Source organism: Dipodomys spectabilis, unplaced genomic scaffold (genome assembly GCF_019054845.1).
Source record: "Dipodomys spectabilis isolate Male_0828 unplaced genomic scaffold, ASM1905484v1 ptg000297l, whole genome shotgun sequence".
In the NCBI taxonomy this organism is placed as follows: domain Eukaryota; kingdom Metazoa; phylum Chordata; class Mammalia; order Rodentia; family Heteromyidae; genus Dipodomys; species Dipodomys spectabilis.
The window spans coordinates 3,047,080-3,067,544 of NW_024870974.1; the positions used below are offsets into that span (position 1 = coordinate 3,047,080).

The window sequence follows — 20,465 nt, forward strand, 5'->3', positions numbered from 1 at the left end:
GTGTTCCTGATCATTCTATGCATTAAATATTCAAGGAGGAGAAGTGGTTTTTTCAAGGCAGGAAAGTTCACCAGACTCCTTTCTCAACCTAGAGCAGAGGCACACACCTGTCATCCCAAGGTAGTTGGGAGGTTTGGATTGTGAGGATTATAATACCAGGCAGTAATCATTTCTATGCATTAAAGACTCAAAGGAGGAGAAGTGACTTTTGGTCTTGTTTAAGCTCTCTACACTACTTGGGAGGCTGAGAATAGGAGGACCACAATTCAAGGCAGGAAAGTTCACCGGACTCCTTTCTCAACCTATAGCAGTGGCACACACCTGTCATCCCAAGGTAGTTGGGAGGTTTGGATTGTGCGGATTGTAATACCAGGCAGGTAGGCTGAAAAGTCTGGAGACTTCATTGACACAAGAGGAACAACTGATGCAGCAGTGCTAATGATCCTAGCAAGTATGGAAAGCCTAAAAGTGGGCAGATGGTAGTCCAGGCATGCCCCTGAGCAGAAAATGAGACCATATCCTAAAAATAACTAGTGAAAATTAGGGTTGGAGGCATGGCTCAGTAATACTGCATCAGCCTAGCAGGCATGAGGTACTGAGTTCAAATATTAGTATTGCACACACAAAATAAAGCCGCACACATACTAGGCTGGTTCTGCAGGCATTTTGTCTTTGTTACTGTTGTTATTTGGGGGTTTTGTTTGTCTTTTCAAGGGAATTCTGTTGAATACATAAGAAAGATCTAATACTATATCTAAATGTTACCTGTAATCTCCGTGGGAAAATAAATCTAGAGTCCTAAATTAACTGACTGCTTTTGGATTACAGGATACAAAAATAATTTAAAATTTCTTCTTTCTTTCTCTCAGCAAAAAAAAAAAAAAAAAAATCATTTTAATTCTGGAACTTCAATATGCCTGAAATCCACAAGTACTACCAAAAATAGAATAGATAAAATGATTTTTACTTTGCTTATGTTAGCAATGACAGGTATATAAATTTACTTAGCAATTTTTCACCTTAAACATATGTTAAAACTTTTATCTTCGCCCACGTGCTTTCATTTTTAAAGAAACACATTTAAAGGAGAGCAATCTTTCTATGCCTAAAAAAAAGCTGTAATTTCTGCTGGGTGCTGGTGGCTCATGCCTGTAATCCTAGCTACTCAGGAGGCTGAGATCTGAGGATCACAGTTCAAAGCCAGCCCGGGCAGGAAAGTCTGTGAGACTCTTATCTCCAATAAACCTAACTAGAAAACCAGAAGTGGCGCTGTGGCTCAAGCGGTAGAGCGCCCGCCTTAAGCTGAAGAGTACAGGGACAGCGCCTAGACGCAGAGTTCAAGCCATGACCGACAAAAAAATAATAATAATAATTTCTAAAACTAGTGGATTGTAGGTAACAATTACTAGGAGAGAGAGAGAGAGAGAGGAGGGGGAGGGGAGGGGGAGAGAGGGGGGGGATGTCTTCCAAAGTATTTTGAAGCCCACATTCTCATCTAAAGGAGTATGTTACAGTGTAGGGTCTGATGTCGATTAGGCAGACCTTCTAAAAAAATTTTTTTTTTGGTGGCCTGTGTTTACAGCCCAGGAATAGAAAGGTCAGTTCTCTGGGTTCTCAGAGAAGACTTAGGTCTTGGGAATTAAACTGTCAGTGGCCAGATGAGCTGATCTGGTAAACTTTCCTACGTGTATTTCTTTTCTTTTTTCTCTTTTTGGTCAGTCATGGAGCTGTCCCTGAGCCTCTTTGCCCTCAAGGCTAGCGCTCTACCACTTTGAGCCTCAGCACCACTGCCCATTTTTTGAGTAGTTTATTGGAGATAAGCATTTCCTGGGGACTTTTCTGCTCAGGTTGGTTCTGAGCTTCCATCCTCAGATTTCAGCCTTCTGAGTAGCTAGGATTACAGGCATGAGACTGGCTTTTCTTTCCTTCTTTTTTTTAGGTAGGCGGTCCACACTGGAACTTGGTACTTAACTGAACCATGCTTCCAAATCCCTTTCTACATGTAGTTAGGAGAAATTGACACATCATAGAAAAGTATATAGTATGGGGGTGGGTGGGGTGCAAGCGCTCGTGCGCGCCAGTCCTGGGGCTTGAACTCATGGAAAAGCTGCTTTCCCTTAGCTTTTTGGCTCAAGGCTGGTGCTTGCTTCGGCAGCACATAGACTAAAATTGGCTCAAGGCTGGCATTCTATCACTTCAGCCCCAGCTCCACTTCTGGCTTTTGGTGGTTAATTGGAGATAAGCATCTTTCAAAGAGGCTTTAAACCTTGAAGCTCAGATCTCAGCCTCCAGTAGCTAGGATAACAGGCCAGAGCCACTGGCACCAGGCTAGTATGCTACCTTTTACATTATAAAAGGACTAATAGAAATTCACATTACTATTTCCTTGTCGTGTACAAAGGAATTGGGAAAGAGATCAGTGGAACACTGATGAACAGGCTGAGAGGGAATGGTAAAAGGCAGAATCTGGGCTGGTTCCTCAAATCAGAAAAAAAAAAAAAAAAGCAACACAACAATGTTATACTTGACAAGTAAACTTTTCTTTTTCAAGCTGAAGTGTTATCAACCTGGGGTGCTGCTTTGTTTTCAATTCCACGGTGGCCACAACACAGACTGTTTTATATTCCAAATCAGGTTCCGGCTCTTGCCTTCCCTATGTAGATTCGTATGTCATGTTGATGGGTTTCTCCAGGCTCCCTGAGAGCATGGAACTCTCCCCACCCTCCTAATCCATCGAATTGATTGCTAAGGATACTTGGAAGCTTTTATAAAGCTTACGAAAAGCCAGGATCTTGTTGTGGTCCTTGTCTGGTTTGAAACATGGAACTGAGCACAGATACCCAGAAGGTGGTCGGTAAGGATTTGTTCCATTAGTGGATTCTTTCCTTCACTGGCTCCCTACCATATGAGAGCAGGGATACCGGTGGGCTGGTGTATTTGGCATTCTACCCACAAGCCAACAATTCTACCTACTTGGAAGGCTAAGATCTAAGGATCACCATTTGAAGTCAGCCAGGGAGGACAAATCTTTGAGACTCTAATTGCCAATTAACCAGCCGGAAGTAGAGGTATGGCTCATGTGATAGAGCACCCTCCTTGAGAGAAAAAAGCTGAGGGACAGTGCCTAGGCCCCAAGTTCAATCCCCCAAAATCAATACCCAAAAAGAAAAAAAAAAAAGAAAGAAAGAAAGAAAGAAATTCTTGGCATTCTTGGTATCAGCAATACAGGCAATCCAGTTCCAGCAGCCATTTCTAAATTTATCTTCAACTTTCACAGAAGACAAAGCAGCCAACAAGATGCTATGTGGAGCAATAGAACTCAACTATTCATAAAATTTTAGTGTTTAATTAACTTGAGATTAAAGCTAACTAATCTTTGCAAGCAAACACCGCACTTACTAGTAACAATGAAAAACAATCATAGGCTCAAATGAAGTCTGGTTTTATTTAAGGTTCTCAGAGCTACAGTGAGCAAACCTCTTTCACCTTGGATTAGACAATTATAACAACAGAATAACTGTACTACTACAAACTTGGGGGAAGTGCTAAGCACGGATGACTGATGTACCTCCTAAAGATTTTCCAGGCTACAAACCTTCTGCAGGCTCCACTGAGGTATTTAATGAACAGTAGCACGGAGAGCTGGAAGTTTGGCTGTCTCCCCCGCCAAGCCCCCCACACATACATACACATCCCTTTCTTCTTTCCTCCTTTCTTTTCTCCCCCCCTCTTCCTTTTCCTTTTTTCCTTTCTTTTCCTTTTCTCCTTCCTTCATCCATCATTCCTGGTCTCCCTCGCTTCCTCCCTTCCTTCCTTTCATGCCAGTCCTGGAGCTTAAACTCTGATTCTGAGTGGTTTTTCCCGGGCTGAGGCTTTCCTTTCCCGGGCTGGCTTTGAACCCTGATCATTAGATCTCAGCTTCCTGAATTGCTACAATTACAGATGTGAGCCACCTGTGCCCAGCCTGTGAGCCACCTGTGCCCAGCCTCTCATCTGTATTTCTTTTCCTGTCATTTAAAAAAACAGAAACTCATCCGGGTGCCGGTAGCTCACGCCTGTAATCCTAGCTACTCAGGAGACTGAGATCTGAGGATCGCGGTTCAAAGCCAGCCTGGGCAGGAAAGTCTGAGACTCTTGTCTCCAGTTAACCACCAGAAAAACCACAAGTGGTGCTGTGGCTCAAGTGGTAGAGCATTTGGCTTGAGCTGAAGAGCTGAGGGACAGTACCAAGGCCCAGAGTTCAAGCCCCATGACTGACAACAACAATGACAACAAAACAACCCAGAAACTCAGTGAGTGAGGATACACTTCCCTGAGAGCTGAGCTACATAGCTGAGATTCTTCTGAGGCTAAAATAAAAGTTCTGAATGAAGGCATTTACTTGGGCCACGCCCTCCCTGGGAAGGAAAGGCAGCAGAAGCCGCTGGAGACAGGGACAGTCAATGTGGGTGGATGCAAGGTGTCCTCATCATCCAGGCATCAGAAACCCCCAGCCTACCTTTGCAGATGCAGCCCAGTGAAACCCACGTTGGTCCTTACAGGAGGAGCTGGCTCTCCCAGGTCCTGCAGATTGTCTCTCAGGAGAGTGGTACAGGTCTAGGAAAGACAACACTATGGTTAGAATGATGTTTGGCAAGCCAAATGAGTGTGAGGCTTTGAGTTCAAACCCCAGTACTACCAAAAAATAAAGTGGCTTAACAAGGATCACACCTGTAATCTCAGCTAATTAAGAGGCAAAGTCAGGATATCCTTAAGTTTGAGGCCAGCCTAGGTGAAGTCTGTGAGGTCCTGTAGGAAACTCAAGCGTTTTTCCACTTCTTGCAATAAGCTCTGGAGTAGGAATCCAAAGCAGTAGGACCCACAAATGCATATGGACACACAAACACAGCTCTGATGAGCTGGTTCTTTTGAGGAACACAGTTACCCAGAATCCCTCAGTCTATCCTCCTTTGCATATCTCCCCTAGCCATGCTTGTGATGGCTCAAGTCAGAAGAGAAGACAGTGCCAGGTTTGTGGAAGAAATTCTCTCACATCCGGAGATGGCGCAAACACAGCCACTGAAAACCACTAAGTAACTCAACGCATTGAAAAGAATCTGTTAAGTTTAATGGACTTGAAAGCCATTATCTGGCAGAACAGCCACAGTGATCTCTGGGGATTAAACAACTTGGAAGAATATTCCTGTTTGTCATCATCACCTTGGGCTCTGAGCTGTTGTGGGATAATACACTTTGTTGCAAACTGGCTATGAGATGGATTTCCTTTACAGGATTGGTTTATAGAGAGCAAACTTTAGCTAATAAAGGTCTTGGTTCCTTCAGACATTTCTATATGTCCATGGACACCGTGACGAAGCTCTACTTCCATGACTCTAGATCTAGAGTTCTGTAAGTAAATCCTGTCCCAAAGATCTGCCAACTTTCCCTCTTCACCTAGCCAGTAGGTTAAACAGTATAGAGTGATTAAACCAGGAAAATTCCATTTCCACCACCTCAAACCTTTATTCCTACTTGGGCTTCTTCAGTGCCTCAATTATAGAGAGGCACACAGTTAGTTGTTGATTATAAAAATAGTGTCTACTTCAATCTGTTAACTACTATCATCCTGCCCTTATTTACAGGTTTATAATACTTGCAAATTTTGACCAAGGGTGGACAAAAAAATTTAAAGTAAAAAAATTAAACTTCTTAGCAAGATGTCAGTGGCTCACACCTCTAATCTAGCTGCTCAGGAGGCTGAGATCCCAGGAGGATTAGTGTTCAAAGCTAGCTTGGGCAGCTAGCCAGACATGGAGCCATGGCTCCAGTGGTAGAGCACTAGCCTTGAAAAAAAACAGCTAAGGGACAGCATGTAGGCCCTGAGTTCAAGCCCAACACCCAAAATTAAATTCCCATGTGCCCAATATGCGGTTCAGCCTTGCCTTATGGTCAGCTATTGAAATTGTACAATCTACTCTTTCCCTGCCTTTGATATTGTGGAAATCCAACTCTTGAGTTGCATATGCTACCTCAAAAGAAAAATAACAGTTAACGTTTAATTGAAGCACTAAAGTGAAAATTTGACATTTGTTGTAAGGCAGCATATCTCTACTGGAAGTTGGGTAGCATTGTGGGAAGAATGAATTGAGCATCTCCAGGACAGTGCCGAACTCTGTGTATATGAGCATATGCACAGTTTTTCCTCTGATGAGGTCTCTTTAGAAACCATACACCCATGGATACCAGACTACTATAGAGCAATGTATTCTCATCTTTTTTCCCCTTTTTTTTGTGCTACTACTAGGTCTTGAATTTAGGACCTGGTCACTATCCACCTTAGCCTTCTTGCTCAAGGATGGCACTCTAATATTTGAGTTACACCTCTACTTTTGGCTTTTTGGTGGTTAATTGGAGGGAAGAGTCTCACGGACTTTCCTGTCAGGGCTGGCATCAAACCATGATCCTCATATCTCAGTCTCCTAAGATTATAGGTGTGATCAACCAGTGCCTGGATTCATTCTGATTTATTTTTTATTTTTTTATTAGAAAGGCCTGGGAATGAGAGAGAGCTGGGAAAGAGAGGAAAGAGCTAGAAAAGAGCAGAGAGAGGGGTAAGAACAGTAGCACTCACGTGGTATTCAGGTAAGGGGTAGGTTTATTCAGTAGGCCTGCTGGGACCAGGCAAGGTTGGCACTCCACGCGGCTGGGAAAGACAGAGGAAAGAGCTAGAGCAGAGAGAGAGCAGACAGAGCTAGAAAAGAAGAGCAAGAGCTAGAGAGCTAGAAAAGAAGAGCAAGAGCAAGAGAGCTAGAAAAGAAGAGCAAGAGAGCTAGAAAAGAAGAGCAAGAGAGCCATTCTGATTTTTAATACATGTGGGGTACTGCTAAAGAAAATGGCAATCGGCTAATCCACTCACAGATCACTAGGCAATTCGTAATTGCAAATTGGACAGTATTTAAAACTAAGCCCTGCACATTCTTGGAACCAACATCACTTCCAAGCCAAAGCATGAGGCCCTGAATTCAATCCTCAGCACTGGAACCAAAAATGAGCGAGTTGCTACTGTAATAAGAAATGAAAAGATGAAATTAAAACTCCCAAAATAAATACCCAAATATCTACTACCATATTAAGTTTAGGAAAAAAATGTTTATCACAACAAACACATAGTTTGTTTAATTCACTAAGGATTTAAAACAGCAAACCTCATTTTCTTGGTGGTAACTATGTGTGTGAAGTGTGGTTGAGGTTGGTAAGCAAAATATTCGGTCCTGAGATCTTAAAAGTTCTCCTTTTCACAAGATGTTATTTGTGGTACTGTACTACCAAGAAGCAAAGAAGGGAGCCTTGAAGATTAAATATAACATAATCATACAGTCCATAAAAGTAAAACGTACATGTTTACTTGTAATGACTACTCTTACATGAATAAATACTGTCTTTGAAAATAGAAATAAGACTCAAACATGAAACAAGAAACAATTTCTTTAAAAAAGTCAAATAGAAGCAAAATGTAGCCAGAGGCAGAGGGTATTAGCAAGATTAGCAAGAAACTGCCAGAGGGGACAATAGTTGTGGGACAGAGAGTCTCCTTGGTGTATCTAATAATATGATACTCACAAGACGTATGGCGTATGCACCTGAGAACTTACCAAAAGGACATGTACCAGAGTAACTAACTGTCCAAGAGGGCAGCCTATTTGACTATACCAGATTCATTGTGTGAGTGTCTGGGCAAAGTGACAGTAATTATTTGGTTAATAATCCATTTCTTCTGTATCTGTCTCTCTCTCTCTCCATCTCTCCCACTCTTAGTGCCTGTGTGTGTGTGTGTGTGTGTGTGTTCCTCCATCTCCCTTTCCTTGGGCTCTGTCTCTCCTCCTCCTTTTGTTGTCCTCCTTACTAAAGAGTTGTAAAACCAGGAGCCAGTGGCTCATACCTGACGCAGGAGGCTAAGATCTGAGGATGGCAATTCAAAGTCAGTTGGGGCAGGAAAAGTCTGTGAGACTCTTATCTCCAATAAAAACCTCAGAAAGGGGCTGGGAAGGTGGCTCAGTGGTAGAGCGCTTGCCTTGCATGCCTGAGGCCCTGGGTTCGATTCCTCAGCACCACATAAGCAAAAAAGAAAAAAAAGCCAGAAGTGGCACTATGGCTCAAGTGGTAGAGCGCTAGCCTTGAGGCCCAGAGTTCAGGTCCCACGACCGGACCCCCCCCCCCCCAAAAACAAAACAAAACAAAAAAAAACCTCAGAAAATGGAAGTGGAGCCATGGCTCAAAGGGGTACAGCACTAGCCTTGAGTAAAAGAGCTCAGGAACAACACCCAGGCCCTGAGTTCAAGCCCCACAAGGAAAAAAAAGAAGAGTTGTAAGAAATTGTCTATTCTAGCCTCCTCATTAGTCACCAGTTTTCTTACCCTGTGTAAATTTAAAAAAAAATAAAAGGTAAGTGCTGGGGGGAAGAGAAACTTTCTACCTTTGTGGACTGTATGTGGGAGTTAAAATTAGTAAAGCCCTTATGAAAAACACTATGGGGGTTCTTTAATTATAATCAACATATAAAAGCCACAGAGAGACAAATACCATATGATCTTACTTATACATGGAATCTAAAAGCATCAAATATACAGAAGCAGAGAGTAGAAAAGTGTTTTCCAGGGGCCTGGGGAAATATAGACCAAGCAGTTCAGTTAGACAAGATGAATGATTCCTAGAGATCTATTGTATGCCCGTGATCATAGTCAGTAATACTGTATTATTGCTAAAAGAATAGACTACAAATGTTCTTACTATGGGAAGATGATAAGTATGCAAGATGATGGATTTGATAATTAACTTCATTTAATCTTCTTACAGTGAATACTTTATCTAAAAGTCATTGTACATTGCAAATAAATACTTTTACTTGTCCAAAAAAAAAAAAAAGCCAGACACTGACTGTTCATGCCTATAATGTTAGCTACACAGGAGGTTGAGCTGAGGATTGAGGTTCAAAGCCAGCCTCACAGACAAATCAAGATACCAGACTGGAAGCATGGCCCAAGTGGTAGAGCATCAGTCATGAGCCGATGAGAAATTTAATGAAGAGTGTGAGGCCCTGCATTCAAAGCCTAGTACTGGAGCCCCTGCGCGCACGCCCCCCCCCCCCCACATACACACACAACCTCTGTTAGAAAGAGTTTAGCTGGTTTACTAAGATGTGCCATACCCAACTCAGACATCTACACCCTGCAAGTTATCAACATTTCTTTGAAAGAACCCCAGAGCAAATTGCATATTAGCATTTTTTATATAAACCCTTAGGACACACAGCCAACTCCGTCACATCTTACATCCTAGAGGAAGGATGATGAGTTGAGAGGAAAAAAAAATTAGCTCTCAGCACTCCAAAGAGTCATTAGGTGTCCCAATGAAAGAGACAACTCAAGTATCAGGAGTAACTGGAAAAGAGGAAGAAGAAAAAAAGGAAGTGAAACAAAGGACACAAATTCACTGGTACCGATTTTTGCAACTATATCTTGAAAAAGATAAAAGAAGATGAAGCAAAGGGGGAAAACAATGGAGGGGGTAACAATGTTCAAGAGGAAGTGTACTCATTACCTCACTCATGTAACTGTAACCCTCTGTATAGTAGCTTTACAATAAAAAAAAAAAAAAGAAGAAAAAGATAAAAGAAGATGAAGCAAAGCCTGGCAAGTCTCCACTTATGAGGGGGAGGGGAGGTGGAGGCAGCAAGATTTTAAGGGGAGGGCCTGCCGGGAGGACGAGGGGCCACTCCAGTTCCAATGGGCTGCCACAAAACGGGAGACACGTTTTCTCTCATACTGGAAGTTGTATCTAAAATATCATTGAACATAATAACTTACCCGGGACTCCAGGCATTCGCACACAGGCAAGACTAAAGGAGGAAGCCCTTAGGGGTGGAACCCAAAGGTATAACTTCTCTAAACATTGAAAAGGACATTTATTGAAATGAACTCCAGAAAATGGAAAAATGGTTTTTTTTATTGTTATTGGTGGTGGTGGTGGTGTCACCTTTGGGTTTGGGTGTTTTGTTTTACGGAAGGTATAGAGGGGATCACAGAAAAGAAGGAAGGAAGGGTGAACAAATGCAACCATGCTATTCAACATATGCTATGTGGAAAATGAACTACGTAATTTACAGGCAGGGACAGGCCAGGGGGGTGGGGGGGGGAGGGAACAAAGGAATGACATTGTCCAGAAGAAATGTACTTGTTACCTGAATTATGATAGGGTAACCCCTCTGTCAATAAATCAGCCATGTGCTTTTCCCTACAGCTACTAAGCCATGGATGGCCACAGCTACCTACCTCATACGCTTGAGAAGGGAAAGAGAAAGGAATGAACTTCATGCATGTCATTAATAGGCTTTAGTCACCTTGATCTCAAAATGTGGTACCTTCAAAATAAGGACAAGGCTTAGCATAATAATTCTTACTCATCTTCATAAAAGTTTATAGATATTAAAGAACCGCCCCCACCCCAATTTTTCATTTCATAACTTTTTTGTATGTGCCTGTCCTGGGGCTTGAACTCAGGTCCTGGATGCTCTCTCTGCTTTTTCACTTAAGGCTGGTACTCTACCACATGAGCCATACATAGCTCCACTTCTGGCCTTTTGCTCGTTAACTGGAGGCCAGATTCTCAAGGGCTTTTCTGCCCTGGTTGGCTTCAAACCTCAATCTCAGCCCCTGGGTAGTAAGGATTATTTATAGTGAGCCACTGGCACCCAGCTCCGTTAACCGACTAACATGGGCGCATGCACTGTTTACAGTGGGGTCCACAGAGTCATCTTTCACATTTGTGGTGCCAGGAACTGAACCAAGAACCTCATAGGCCTAGAGGAAAGTGGACCCCTTACTGAGCTCCGCCTCCAGCCCTGCTCCTTGTTCATGTGTTAGTTGGTGAGCTACCTTCTAATTAAGAGTGAGAAATAAGATAAAACCGAGAGCACAGTGCTTTCTTGAGCCAAGAATATCTTGTTATAATCGGAAAGATCTGCTCTATTTGAACACTGGTGGTGTTACCTGTGCCATTAAAAAGCCCTTTAATTCTGTGGCCTTTGATGAATTCAATCTCCATTCTACTCGTTACCCTTATACTCCCCGTAGCTAAAAATATGGCTGGCACCACATAGCAGATGCTTGTCAAGAATTTGCTGAAGGAAATAAATATATTGGATGAAGAGTCTTTTCAACTTGAGGGCATATTGTCCAATGCAAGTAGTAGAGCGCCAGCTTTGACAGAGAGAAAAAGTGAAGAAGCAAAACAATAAAAAGATAACTCTATATACAATGGCCAAACCCTAAGAACATCGCCACATACAATAGGAAAACAAACTGAAGACATTTTGGAAAATGCTTTCAGGATGAAGCAGTCTTATCATCCCAACGGGACTCCTTGCTAGTGGCCATGCATTTTGAAAATGTATAGTCACACCTGGCTGAAGAAGATACTGATCAAAGCTGCTCTCAGTAAATGGCCGCACATTCCTCTTCTTTGCTTCCAACTCACTGGCTCCATTGCTGGTCCTGAGTCTAGGACAAGGGTTCACTGTGGACCTTTTCCTACTTCTACTACTAAAGCTAGACTGTTCTCCTCAGAGTCCAGAGACTGAAGGTTCTTCTGGCCTCAACCCTGGCCTCCTCCTGCCATCTGCCACAAACATGGCCTCCTTCTCCTCCTCCTCCTGTCTGGTACGCCTCACATCAGATGGTGCCCTACTACAGCACTCAGCTCAGCTCAGAGTCTTCCACCAGCATTTCACCTCCCTTCTCCAGAGTGGGTCTCCTTCCTGGCTCAGTGAGTTAGCTCTTGTGTGTCAAGAGTTCTGGATTGTTCTTGTCTAGAGGGGACAGGAAGAAAAATTTCAGACCTCTTTCCCTGGAGTGCTAAAAATCATTCACGTTGACCTCAGTCTTTGAGGAAGAAAGAACAGATTGTCCTGTCCCTATCAGGAACAAAGTCAGACCAATGTTCACACATTTGAAATAAATATGATTACTTCATCTGCCTTTGGCCATGGTAAGATGCCACTAAAATGTGTGCTATGTGAGCAGATGAGTTGTCATGTCTTGCTAAGAATAGATGAACTCAAGCTTTTACAAACACTCCTAGCCCATCTGGTTATATAGTATCAGACCACCTGGTCAGATCCAAGGGGATGTTCTGAAAACTTATTTTTTTATGATGGAAGTAATTTATCTGCACATATGAGAATAGAACAGTGAAATCTGTTGAAATTGTTTTCAGAAGGAAAGAGTTGTACAATGGGGAGAGGTTCATCGGATATACTGCTTACCTAAGTGGAAATGCCAATTCCAGCTCTCTTGTACAATTAATGCATGCTAATTAGTCGTTTTGTCTCTTAAAGGATCATCTAGGTCAGGTGGTTAGTTAAGATAAATACAGCTACATAATAACAGCCATGACTCCAAATATTTTCTGCCATTTTCATAATTCTACTTGAAGTCTTAGGCTACGATTTTAAATAAAAACATCTTGATTTAAGAGCTTTGATCACTATATTGTATTCGTAAACTTCTTTGTTAAATGGAAACTCCTCTGTACAACTACTAGAAAGGTAATAATAAAAACCATTAAAAAATAAGAGTCTTCCTGTGATTTCTGTGAATGACACCTATAATTCAGAATTGCATCTGGAACCTGGTAGGTCATCCTGAATGTCTTTTATGAAATCACATATTACCCATTGCACAATGAATTTTCTCTTCAGTCCTAACATGGATTAGAGATCTCTGTGCCTTTGCAGTGAATGAAACTTAGGCTGGAGGCTCATCTGAGGTCTGGGCTCAGAGTTCTACTTCCAATCTCCGGTTGCCATGACATCCTCAGCTAACGCCTCTCCCCTTGTTGACAAGTGTATCCATGGCAACTCAAAGCTGACACAGCACTACTTTCTACTACTTCTGCTTCCAAAAACAGCACAAAGAAACTATACTAACACTCGTGGTTTAGAAACTAACAGTATGTCTGGCTCATCAGACAACTGTATTCCTTAAATCCTGCATATACTTAGACTCTATCCAGATTCTGTTTAGAATTTAACTGTCAGTTAAATAAATAAAACTATTTGAGAACCAATGATTTCATAAAACCATTTTGAGCCAGGTGCCAGGGCCTGTAATCCTAGTTATTCAAGAGGCTGAGATCTGAGGATCTGCCTATTTTAGGCTCCCCATAGTGGTTGGGATTACAGTCACATGCCACTTTGTTCAGCTTCCATCTGTGGTGATGGAGTCTCACTGACTCTCTCTGCCCAGTTTGGCCTCACACCCCAATCCTCCCAGTTTCAGCCTCTCTTGTTGCTTGAGATGACAGGTGTCTGTTACTGGGATGGAGTGAAAATGGGTCTCAAGAACTGCCCTCGAACCCATCTATCCATTCCAACTAGCTAGGACTGAGTCACTGGCATACAGCTCTTACTTTTTTTTTTTAACCGGATATGGGGCTTGAACTCTGGGCCTTAGCACTCTCCCTTCACTCTTCAGCTCAAGGCTAGCGCTCTACCACTTGAGCCATAGTGCCACTTCCCAGCTCTTACTTTTTAAAATCTTCTTCCCCACTTTCTTGAAGTTTTTTTTTCTTGATACTGGTTTGGAGCTTGAACTCAGGGCCTGGGCACTGTCCCTGAGCTTTTGTGCTCATGGGTAATGCTCTACCACTTGAGCCACAGCTCCACTTGCAGCTCTTTTCGGTGGTTAACTAGAGATAAGAGTCTCACTGACTTTCCTGCCCAGGTTGGCTTCAAAGTCCAGTCCTCAAATTTCAGCCTCTTTGAGGATTAGAGGCCTGAACCATCAGAATCTGACTTGAACAATTTTTAACAGGCCTCATTATTCCATCAGAAGCGAGACTTAAGGACTAATATCACATGTCATTTTACCTTCCTTTTCCTCTTTCCTTGTAAGCCATTTAGAACTTTTCTCCGTCTCAGCCTTTGGGTAAGCTTCCTGATTTTCCTGTTCCCAATCACCTATTAAAGGCAATTTGCATGTCAAGAGGAAAATCAAAACAACAAAAAGATTAAAAAGAGGCCTGGATTACATAACCAGGATAAAGAGTCTTGACAAAACACAAGATCTATGCATGACTAGTGGTCCATGAAGAAACAACAAAAGTAATAGCTACAAAAGTTTGAAGTCGGCTTGGCAGAAGGAGCCCAAACCCCCAAATCACTGAGGTACTGCCAGAAATGACAAGATGGGTTATTAATAAGTACAACCCTCTCCGTTTTCCATGACTTTCTGCCTGACAAAGGCACTTGTCTAAAGTTCACTCTCACATACACTTGGGCCCATGGAGGCAGAGAGGGATCTAGCCTGTAACTTCCTTCATCTCGTTTCAAATATATTCCCTATATCCCTCCTGATGTATATTGCATGAACTATTCTCCATTAACCCATGTGCTTTAGCTATGTATAATTCAATGAAAAGAGAACGCATATTCCCCAAAATTACTTCTCTTTCTCTCTCTCTTAAATTTACTTCTCTTTCCCTCTTTCCCTCCCTCCATGTGTTCCCCCCCCCCCCCCACACACACACCCTACAATTCTGGTGACTGAACTCAGGGCCTTACATTTGCTAAGCAGGCATTATCATTTGTTTTTAGGATAATAATTTCCATATGAAGAAGGGGTGAGGGAAGGAATGTAAATATTTTGAAATGCAAGATTATCAAATAGTACTTTGGGTTTTGTCGTCTTCATTGTTGTTGTTTTTTTTAATTTTTATTTTTTTGTGAACACACTGTACAGAGGGGTTACAATTACATGGGCAGGTTAATGTGTACATTTCTTATCAAGCATTGCAGCCTCCTCCTTTGTTTACCCTTCACATCCCTTCCCAGCCTCCCCCCCCCAATCCCCCCCCACCTTCCCCCCCCCCACACCAACATTGTAAAGCTCGTTTCCACATCTTGTACTTCTCATTGTTGCAACAGGTCTACCTGTATCCTTAAACGACTTGTTTTTCCCCATCTCCTCTACAAGTTATACTGACATCAAATATAGTGAAAGCAGGGGTTATATTGTGGGGGAGGGACATACAAAGCTACAAAGAGATCTAATAGAAGGTTGTAAATCAAAAGAAAAAAAAGGAAAAACAAAAAAAAAGCAGCCAGGCGTCAGTGGCTCACACCTGTAATCCTAGCTACATAGGAGGCTGAGATCTGAGGATTGTTGTTTTTATGCCAGTAGCGTGGCTTGAACTCAGGGCTTTGTACCCTCATTGGTAACACAGCTGGGACTCTCCTACTTGAGCCATGCCTTTCGTCAAGCATTCTCCAGGTCTTAGCTAGGATTATAGGTTTGAACCACTGGTGCCTAGCCAAAATGGCACTTTTTACCCTAAAATGTGTGGAACTTCTAAGAGCCCTTTCCTTTCTTGTCCTAGTGGTTAATGAATATGAACAACTTTCATATACTACCCAGTGTATGAACGATGGAGCTGCTGACAGATGAGGTAATGCAGACTAGGGTTCAAACCCACCTCCTTATCTAGGAGGAAAAATTCTGTTGTGGAAAGATGACCATATAATTATGGAGAGAAAAATTACCCTTGAGATCTAGAAAGTGCTTTCAAATCAGAGCCACTAAAACAGGGTATGAAGGGAATATGGTGAGCTTGAGTCCAGTCTGGGATAGATTTCAAGACTAAGAGCAAGAACAAGAAAAGAAGGAGGGAGGGAGGAAAGACACAGTGAAATGAATCTTAGTGAAAACAACTTGAGGAAATGGGTGCTGTCTCACCAAAACAGGAAAATTCTTCTGATTTCTTATAATAACAAAAAGAAAATAGTTCGGATAAGATTTTGCCCATAAGTTTAATGGAAAGTATTAAAAGAAAAAATACATACATATATATGTGTTCTGTATAAAAGTTGTATGGATTAAAACAAAACTATGTAAAATACTTCTGTCTCTCCATTTTAAAATTAGATACAGTCTGCAGTTAGAGTGATTATTGAATTTATCACCCACATCAGGCCAGTTTGGAGTGAGAGCACTGTACTAATTAACCAGGATAGCAGATGCATACTGGTATTGTCCTACACAGAACAGGATGTAGAATTTCTTAATTATGAAAAGCTGCAAGACTTCATGAAATAGAAATCAGATGGAATAATATACAAATGGATCCCCTTCAGTCAAGTTTGTCTGTGTACTGGTTCTAGGATTTCAGCTCGGGCCCTTATACTGGCTAGGTAGACATACATACTATCACCTAAGCCATATGACCTGACCTTTATCTTTGTTGTTTTTCAAATAGGGTTTTTTTTTTATTCTGGGCTGGCCTAGATTTTCCTATTTATGCTTCCTGTGTAGCTAGAATGAAGGCATACAACTAAAAAGGCTGACATTTTGCCTAGACATGCCTTGAGCCTCAATCCTCCTGATCTTTGCCTCCTGAGTAGCTAGGATGACAGGCATGAGCTACCACAGCTAGCATTGAAAATATTTTTTTTAAGATTTTAATAAATGAATTTTAAAAGATGATATCCCACAGAAGATTTTATCCAATTAGGGAAAAGGACCCAAATTAAAGAATGAACAGAACCAGGTACCGGTGGTTCATGCTTGTTATCCTAGCTACTCAAGAGGCTGAGATCTCAGGATCAAAGATCTCAGGATTGAAGCCAGCCTAGACAGAAAAGCCTGTGAGACTCTAGATATCTCTAATTAGCCACCAAGAAGCTAGAAGCGTAGCTGTGGCTCAAGTTGTAGGATACTAGCCCAAAAGCTCAGGGACAGTACTCAGGTCCCGAGTTCAAACCCCCAGGACCAGCACAAAAGCAAAAACAAAAGCCCAGCAAAATATTAAGATGGAAAAAATAATCTCTAATAAGTCCTTAAGAAAGCCAATCCTTCCTAAAAACATAAGCAAACCTCCTATAGCCATGTCTACAGCACAGTCTCTAGTACACTTGATTATTTTTGTTAGGAAAATTTTGCAGAAAAGCAAGACTTCATCTTCCTCTGGCTTCTAACCCTCCACCTAAAGGAATATCCACTCTTAGCGTGCATTTAACATCTCCACAGCAACTGGTGTAATTGGAGCCCAGCAGAGGGAGGGAGGATAATGAAGTGAAAAACAACGTGTAGAAGAAGAAAACACTTACTACAGAGTGTGGTGGCAAAATAAGCACCAAGAAGAAACGAACTGGAACAAAAGGAAAGTCTACCTACGCAGTGAAATCCAAACTTTCTAGCACTTCCACACTCAGCAGGGCAAATGAATGCTGTGGCGTGCTGGCACCCCTGTAATCCCAACATTTAGGGAAGATTGTGAGTTCAAGGCTGGCCTGAGCTATTTAGTGAAGCTGTCTCCAAAAAAAGAAATGAACAAAACAACAAAGGTGAATTGTGCAGAGCAGGATGGTTGTGATTTCCTCAGGCTTTCATGCATGCACAATTCCCAAGTAAGAACAGAGAACAAGCTAAGCAAGCCTTCAGGCTCACGCCTGTAATGCTAGCTACTCAGGAGGCTGAGAACTGAGGATGGCGGTTCAAAGACAGCCCAGGCAGGAACGTCCGTGAGACTCTTATCTCCAATGTACCACCAGAAAAAACCAGAAGTGGAGCTGTGGCTCAAGTGGTAGAGTGCTTGCCTTGAGCTGAAGAGCTGAAGACAAGCGCCCAGGCCCAGAGTTCAAGCCCACAACCAACACAAAAAAGAAAGAAAGAACCACCAGCTTGGTGCAGGAGGAAGAGGTGGATGGAATACAATCCTGGGCAAAAGATGCCCTCAGCCCAGCCCCAGACAGTTCCCCTAAGAAAGTGAGTGGCGGGGGAGGAGGGCAGCAGACTGATGGAGAAACACTATATCTATGCCTCTGATTTCCTTTCATTTCCTTTCTGATGGAACACATTAACAAAAAATGTAACAGCGTTGGCTTGGCTCCAGCTTCCTCCTCCCCCCCCCCACCCCCCACCCCATCTCTTTCTTTCTTTCACCCTGGAGCTTGAACTCTGGGCCTCGGTGCTGTCCCTGAGCTCTTCAGCTCAAGGCTAACGCTCTACCACTCGAGCCATAGCACCATTTCTGGTTTTCTGGTGGTTTATTGAAGATAAAGAGTCTCATGGACTTTCCTGCCCAGGCTGGCTTTGAACTGTGATCCTCAGATCTCAGTCTCCTGAGTAGCTAGGATTACACAGGCAAGAGCCACGCGTGCCTGGCTTGCTTATCAGTTTTCTTTGTTGATCATCTGATTATTCCTTTCTAGTCACTTTTCCTCTCTCTACACACGTACTCAAGCAATCTCTATCAGAGGAGAAACCTTGACTCCTGTTCACAGTTGAATCTCCACAGTCAAGGAAAGTGTCTAGCACACAGCAAATGCTCAGAAGACTATATCGACTACACCCTTCAATTTCAGAAGGAACTGATGCGGGGGGAGAGGGTGGTAATACCTCAGCCGCCTGTGCAGTACAGGCTCAGGATCAAGCCACCACATTATCAGGTCCAAGCAGGAGCCAGGTGAGAAGCAATGGCTTGCTCCACAGGACTGGGCAATGTTCTACGAAATCTTCCTCTGTCTTTTCTACATCTCCTTCTGTCCTCTCCCCCATTCCCACTCCACACTTTTCCTGCATCTTCTCCCCTACCATCTCCTTTCTGTCTGTCTGTCTACTGTGACCATGTCATACATTCTAATTGTATCTGTTCCAGGCAGCCTGACATTTGATATCAAGTCATGATTTTTCTGAACCACGTTTTACAGTGGACTTGCTTCCCAAACTGTCAGAATAAGCAACCGTGCCAGAGCACAAGTAAGCAAACATTACAGAGATAAACAGGGTGAGGAGGGGAGGGGAATAGTGGTGGTAAGAATAGAGGTGGTGAATGTGGTGACCACCAGGACAGATGAAGGGCCCAGGGGCAGCCATCTTTCTGGGACCTGTGAATTGGGTCGGCTAGTTTGTTTATAGAGCAAGGCACATCTCTTGGCACTTGTGACACTCACAAGGACAGATAATCTCAGGGAGATGTCTTAATATGCCATTTGGCCATTTCAGTCAGATTAGCAAACCAGTATTCTTTTTTTGTGGTGGTACTTACTGGGGTTTGAGCTACTCAGGGACTCCTAACTCTTGCTTTTTACTGGCATCCTATCATTTGAGCCATGTCTCCACCCTGGCTGTTGCTGGTTATTTTGGTGATGGGGAATGTCTTGGGCTTTTCTGCTTGGGCTGGCTTTGAACTGTGATGCTCAGCTCTCAGCCTCCTAACTAGCCAAATTACAGACGTACACTATGGATGCTCAGGTTAGAGCAGTTTTCTGTAACATACACTGAGGAAACTCCATGATAAGTAAGAACATTCTGTTTTTAAAATACAATATTCAGTTGGAAGTAGTAGTACATGCCTGTAATCTCTGCCTGTGGGAGGCTGAGACAGAAGGACTGTGGGTTGGAAGCCAGCCTGAGCTACACAGTAAGACCTTGTTCCCAAAGTATAAAATTAAGATAAAAGACAAAAATGTAAAAAGTACAATATTCCAAAGCCATCATATGGGTAATCTTGACAGCTTGGATATGGTGAGTGTCCCTTGAGGTACACACACACACACACACACACACACACACACACACTACCTGGATCATTGTGCATCCGTGTTTCTTTAAAATTACCAAAGCTGTGCACTATGTCTGATTTAATATCCCCATATTTTGGGGGGCAGTAGTGGGGTTTGAACTCTGGAACTTGTGTTTGCTAATAGCAAGTGCTCTACCACTTAAGCCACATCTCCCCATGACTTCATTTCTTAACACTGGAAAATTCCCCAAATTTTATTTCTAATACTAGTGCTACTTTTACATTCTACAAAAGATTGAAATATAGGGCTGGGAAGGTTGGCTCAGTGATAGAGTGCTTGCCTTGCATGCATGAGGCCGTGGGTTCGATTCCTCAGCACCACATAAGCAGAAAAAGCCAGAAGTAGTGCTTTGGCTCAAGGGGTAGAGCACTAGCCTTGAGCTGAAGAGCTGAGGGACAGCGCCCAGGGCCAGAGTTCAGGGCCCACAACCGACAAAAAAAAAAAAAAAAAGGTTGAAATATAGATCCTTAACTGAAGGAACTTATGTTTAAATTATAATGTAATTCTAAGTAATTCAGATTACTATTGCAGAATTTCTTTTAAAAACACTAATTCTATTTGTTACAATAACTCTTTAATTTCAGAAATTAGTAATGATGAGATACTGTTTACTTTTGCAGCCCTCCAGAAAATCATTATAGACACTTTAAAAAACAAGACATCTTTTAAATGCATGAAACCTTTGCATAACAGCTCTTTAATACATATACATATATATACATGTAAGTATATATACATTTATGTGTATATATCTAATAAATATATGCATATATATTTATTAGATATACTCAGTTGGAAATATATACATGTGGCTGCTGGTCCTGGGGCTTGAATTCAGGTCCTTGGTGTT

At 42.4% G+C, this 20,465-nt stretch overlaps 1 protein-coding gene across 1 annotated transcript in view; it reads right to left on the reverse strand.

The window, feature by feature from the left end:
* Positions 1–20,465, reverse strand: part of Sgms2 (sphingomyelin synthase 2) — a 73,615-nt gene that overhangs the window by 41,339 nt on the left and 11,811 nt on the right. Inside the window, exon 2 of the mRNA XM_042701876.1 lies at positions 4,499–4,596. The gene's annotated coding sequence lies outside the window, so the exon portion shown is untranslated. The remainder of the gene's footprint in view (positions 1–4,498; positions 4,597–20,465) is intronic.